This window comes from Pristiophorus japonicus, chromosome 21, assembly GCF_044704955.1.
Source record: "Pristiophorus japonicus isolate sPriJap1 chromosome 21, sPriJap1.hap1, whole genome shotgun sequence".
Taxonomy (NCBI): domain Eukaryota; kingdom Metazoa; phylum Chordata; class Chondrichthyes; family Pristiophoridae; genus Pristiophorus; species Pristiophorus japonicus.
The window spans coordinates 86,325,541-86,331,585 of record NC_091997.1 but is presented as its reverse complement, the minus strand read 5'-3'; positions in this window follow the sequence as shown (position 1 = coordinate 86,331,585).

Below are 6,045 nucleotides of genomic sequence, written 5' to 3'. Positions count from 1 at the left end.
TACACTCCAGGAAATCCTCCTCCACTGTATTGCTATCAGTTTGGTTAGCCCAATCTATATGTAGATTAAAGTCGCCCATGATAACTGCTATATCTTTATTGCACGCATCCCTAATTTTGTGTTTGATACTGTCCCCAACCTCACTACTATTGTTTGGTGGTCTGTACACAAGTCCCACTAGCATTTTCTGCCCTTTGGTATTCCGCAGCTCTACCCATACAAATTCCACATCATCCAAGCTAATGTCCTTTCCTACTATTGCATTAATTTCCTCTTTAACCAGCAACGCTACCCCACCTCCTTTTCCTTTCTGTCTATCTGCCTCAACACTAACATAATTGGCTCAACAAGTCAGGGCAGGGGCACCCAGGGTCTCACACGCAGCACTCCAGCTTTGTGCAGGGCATCAACACTGCAAGAGAGGCCCTCTACCCACAGGGGCCAGCAGTGGCTCCAGTGCCCAAAGAAGCTTCATGACCTCAGACTACAGGACGTAAAGATCCCATGGCTGTATTCCGAAGAAGAGCAGGGGAGTTCTCCTGTCCAATATTGGTGTCTTATCAAATATTTATCCCTCAATGAACATAACAAAAACTGGTTATCTGGACGTTATCACATTGTGGGAGCTTGCTGTGTGCAAATTGGCTACATTACAACAGTGACTGCATTTTTTTTTAAAGTACTCCATTGGCTGTAAAGCGCTTTGGGACCTCCGGTGGTTGTGAAGGCTGCCGCTTGGCTGGGAGAACCAGAAGGAGCTCTGGAGTTCTTCACTTCTATCCATGGGAAGCTCCAGCCATCCTTTGTCCCTTCTCTCCCAAGTCTCCTCACATCCATTGTTCAAGTTCCTCTGGCTTCATCAGTTGGTGCATTTTAGCCCCAACTACAAGTTACCTGCTAGCTAACTGTTTTAAACCGTCATTACCCATCCACATCCCTGCTCTCTGCTTCTCAGATTTGGTTTCTGAATTCCTGGACTCTCTGCACATCAAGACTACGTTTCTGCATTGGACTACGCTGGATCAGGGACGGATTAAGGGGGGTGTGGGGGCAGATGGGGCAGTCGCCCGGGGCCCAAGCCTAGAGTGGGGCCCATACAGGGTGGGATTAAGGGTAAGGGTAAACAGTATTGACATAAGTGATGTAGCCAGAGCGGAGTGAAGCCGCGAGGGCTCAGGGGCATGTTATTCTCCACTTGATGTCATCATCATAGGCAGTCCCTCGGAATCGAGGAAGACTTGCTTCCACTCTTAACATGGGTCCTTAGGTGGTTGAACAGTCCAGTATGAGAACCACAGTCCCTGTCACAGGTGGGACAGATAGTTGTTGAGGGTAAGGGTGGGTGGGACTGGTTTGCCGCACGCTCCTTCCACTGTCTGCGCTTGGTTTCTGCATGCTCTCGCCGATGAGACTCGAGATGCTCAGCGCCCTCCCGGATGCTCTTCCTCCACTTAGGGTGGTCTTTGACCAGGGACTCCCAGGTGTCAGTGGGGATGTTGCACTTTATCAGGGAGGTAAACAGATTCTAGATGTCCTTTTTCTAGAGATGCATTCTACACACAAATCGGGGGTAAGAGGAAAGGAAAGAGCACCAGCTACGCAAGGAGCAAAAGAGATGAAAGGTAGCTAAACTGCTTAAACTAGATAGTTTTTTCCAACTAAAAACTCAAGATCATGAAGATGAAGTCCAAGACGACGCTGTGCCGTCAACTTCAACAATGAAACCACTGGTGGCTCCGGACCTGGAGTTGGCCGAGTTGGAGCTCCAAGTCCAAAAAGTTGAAGAAGATGAAAACCAACTGGTGCATACTGAGCTGAAAGAGGCGCAACTTACGAGTGACATTGGGCTGTGAGGAGACAATATCTCAGAAGACATGCAGCCATTGGATTGCAAAAGGTAGTGAAGACTGCCGAAACTGTGATAAAGACTTCCAAAATTCCGGCGTGATTCATGCCAAGGAAGGATGTTGCCGACACTGCTCGAAGTCCTTCTTCACACGTGTGCACCCGCTGACAGGGCAACATGTGGAGCGAACGTGCCTCTGCTATTCACCTACAAATGATACAGTATACTGCTTTGCTTGCAAGGTCACAGCACGAACAAGTAGCCACCTTACTCATGGGTTTAATGACTGGAAGCATGGAGGTGAGAGGATTTCATCTCACAAAAACAGCCGCCTGCATAAGAAGCAGGCACTGGTTGTGTGGATGGTCATATTGACTTCCAGTTTGAAAATGAACAACAGTACTGACGCAAGGTGCTAGAGCGGGCTGTCTGTGATAACATTTCTCTGTGAACGAGGTCTTTCATTGTGAGGCAGAGACAAAATCGTTGGATCTCCAAGTAATGGTAATTATCTGGGTGTGTTGGAGGTTCTCGCAAACTACGATGCATTTTTTGCTGAACACAAGCGGTTCGCCAACAAAGGCAAGGGGCATACTTCATACTTGTCTTCGACCACTTGTGAAGAACTGATTAGTCTGATGGGTGGCGATTATCCAGGAACTGAAATCAGCGAAATTCTATTCAATATCTGTCGATTCAACGCCAGATGTCACACACTCAGATCAGCTGACATTTGTCGTCCTCTATGTTCTACCGACTGGTCCTTAGGAAAGGTTCCTAAAGTTCTTGCCGATAATCTGTCAAACTGGACAAGAAATAACAGAAATAATTCTGGCCTTTCTGTTTGAGAACGGGATTGACATACAAAATGGTCACGGACAATCTTATGATACTTCAAATATGAGAGGGAAACACATTGGTGTCCAAACTATCATCAAACAGCAATGCTCATGTGCGACATTTATACCATGCGGTGAGCACTTACTCGACCTTGTGGGGAAAAACAGTGCCAAATGCAGCCCAGTGATCCTCAGATTTTTTGACATTGTATAAGAGTTGTACACTTTTCTCTCTGCATCGATGTTTCGCTGGCAACTGCTTTATGAACAACTAAAGTCTTTAGGGCTGTCTGTTGTCAAGCAGCTTTCTGCTACTCGATGGTCAGCAATGTATGACGCAGTGTCAGCCCTGCTCAAAGGTTACACTCCCATATGCGAAGTATTGGAATCCCTGGCAACTGAGGTGGAACAGAAAGTTGAATGCCGAAATGAAGCTGAGTTGATCCTTGACAAACTGGGAGAACTGGGTTCAGCGATTCTCATTGTTATTTGCAACACAGTCTTGAAGCGCTTTCACCTGACCAATCTCTCACTTCAGGAGACCAGCTTGAATCTGAATGTCATGGTGTCCTTACTCGAGTCTCTTGTTGATTTTGTGAAGACCCAGCGGACAGAGTTTGAGGACTTCGAAGACCGAGGAATTAAACTCCGTGGCCACGCTATGACGATGGAGATGCTGAAAACACTGTGCTGTCACCCAGGAAGCAATTCAAAACTGAAGTGTTCCTTGTCATCATTGAAACATCGCCTTGAAGCATACAAGAAAATCAACTGTAAGTTTGGATTCTTGTCCAAGCTAGCCGCTCTCTCGACTCACGAGATCAAGCAAGCCACAGCGAATCTTGCCTGCTCCTATCCCAAAGATCGGGAACCTATGATTGAAAGTGAATTCATCCAGTGTTGTAGCTTGTTGGCATCCTCAACAGAGCTTCAAACCTCAATTTGTGCCAAACAAACTAAGTCAGCAGAGCTGAGAATGTACCAATTCCTCCGTACACACGCTCTCACCCAAACCTTTTCTAACATTGAAACAGCTTTTCGGATATATCTGTCGATGATGGTATCAAATTGCAGTGGTGAGCGGTCCTTCTCGAAACTAAAACGCATCTAGGATGAGGTCAGGAACCGAATGGGACAAGATCAACTTAATAGTCTTTCAATCATGAGCGAGGTACTGAGAGAACTTGACTTCTCGAAAATCATTGACGAGTTTAGCCGACAAAAATCTAGGCAAAGCCCAATGTAATGTTATACTTGTAGTTGCCTCTGTGGAGAAAATGGAACGCAAATGACAAATGATGGTCTTCGGATAAAATTGCTCTGTCTTGTTCTAAATTATTGTCATTGTCGATTTAGTTTCAAAATGTAAAGATTTTTAAAAATTAAAACGTTGTTGTTTCCTGTTTATACAGGGTTTCAAGGTATCGGTTTGATTATTTGGAAACATAATAAAATATTAAATGAGTGACGTCATAGTATCAGTGAGATCATAACCCAAGATGTAGACCTGACCTGACTTTGACCTGATGCATACTCAGTATAGTATCCTGTGACTTAGCTCACTAATAATGTCATTTACTGCAGGATGTGAATGGGGGTAGGGGGCCCATGGCCAGGGTACTGCCCGGGGCCCGAGACAGCCTTAATCGATTCCTGCACTGGATTACTCTGTAAGACTCATTTGCTGTGAGCAATCTGCTGCTTAAAAAAATTAACTTCCCCACTGTGGCTGTTTCTCTGTTGCGCTGGTTGACTCGTTCAACTGTTTTTTCTGCATTGTTGGCCATCTCTGACCACTTCCTTGTCACACTCTTGTACCCACATCCCACTTATCCCACCCAACCCTACCTCCTTCTGTGTCCGCCCCGGAACAAACCCTCTCCAAACTCTCTTATCACTGCACTTATGAACTCCCAATTGTCCAGCCTTCCATTCACCATGACATGACTCCAGCTATCGATCTGCTCAGCCACACCCTCTCCACCACCTTTGATGCCCTAGTCCCTATTAAAACCATTACTCGCTCCCACCCTGGCCGTTCCCCCGGTACAGCCCTCATCTTCACTCCCTCGAGTCCAAGGGATGCAGACTTGAATGGATATGCTGCACAACTGGTTTCGCCATTCACCGCCAGATCCGGCTGAGGGAGTGCCGCACAGTCAGTGGGGCAGCACTGAGGGAGTGCTGCACTGTCGGAAGTGCCGTCTTTTGGATGAGATGTTAAACCGAGGCCCCGTCTGCTCTCTCAGGCAGACGTAAAAGATCCCGTGGCACTATTTCGAAGAAGAGCAGTGGAGTTATCCCCAGTGTCCTGGGGCCAATATTTATCCCTCAATTAACATAACAAAAACAGATTATCTGGTCATTATCGCATTGCTGTTTGTGGGAGCTTGCTGTGCGCAAATTGGCTGCCGTGTTTCCCACATTACAACAGTGACTAGACGCCAAAAGTACTTCATTGGTTGTAAAGCACTTTGGGACGTCCGGTGGTTGTGAAAGGCGCTATATCAATGCAAGTCTTTCTTCCCCTCCTCCCGCCGGCGGAGAAGGTTCCAGAACGGCGCCCGTGCACACACAGCCATCCCGCCAACCGTCCGGAGTCACCGCGCGCTGCAGGGCCACCTGGCGTCAGGTGAGGCCCGGGGCCCGGCCGGAGGGTACATCCTGCAGCTAAAGTTCAACAAGTTTTGTTTGTTTGTTTTGATTGTCATGTCGTCATTGTTTCGTCGCTTAGCGCGCGCTCTTCCAGTGCGGCGCGTCATCAGGTGAAGGAGCAGGGCCTGGGGCAGTGGGGGCGGAGCCTGGGGCAGAGGAGGCGGGGTGGGGGCAGGGGGTGGAGGCAGGGGGCGGGGCCAATGGCAGGTAGTGGGGCCTGGGGCAGCGGGGGCGGGGCGGGGGCAGGGCCAAGGGCAGGGGCAGGGCCTGCGGCAGCGGGGGGCAGAGGGCGGGGCCAATGCCAGGGAGCGGGGCCTGAGGCAGCGGGGGCGGGGCCAAGGCCAAGGGCAGGGAGCGGAGCCTGGGGCAGAGGGGGCGGGGCTGGGGGCAGGGCCAATGGCAGGGGCGGGGCCTGAGGTAGCGGGGGCGGGGCCAGGGCCAAGGGCAGGGAGCGGAGCTTGGGACAGAGGGGGCGGGGGCAGGGGGCGGGGCCAATGGCAGGGAGCGGGGCCTGGGGGAGCGGGGGCGGAGCCTGGGGCAGAGGGGGCGGGGCCGGGGCGGGGGCAGGGCCAAGGGCAGGGAGCGGAGCTTGGGACAGAGGGGGCGGGAGCAGGGGGCGGGGGCAATGGCAGGGGCGGGGCCTGCGGCAGCGGGGGCGGGACCAATGGCAAGGGCGGAGCCTAAGGCAGCGGGGGCGGGGCCAGG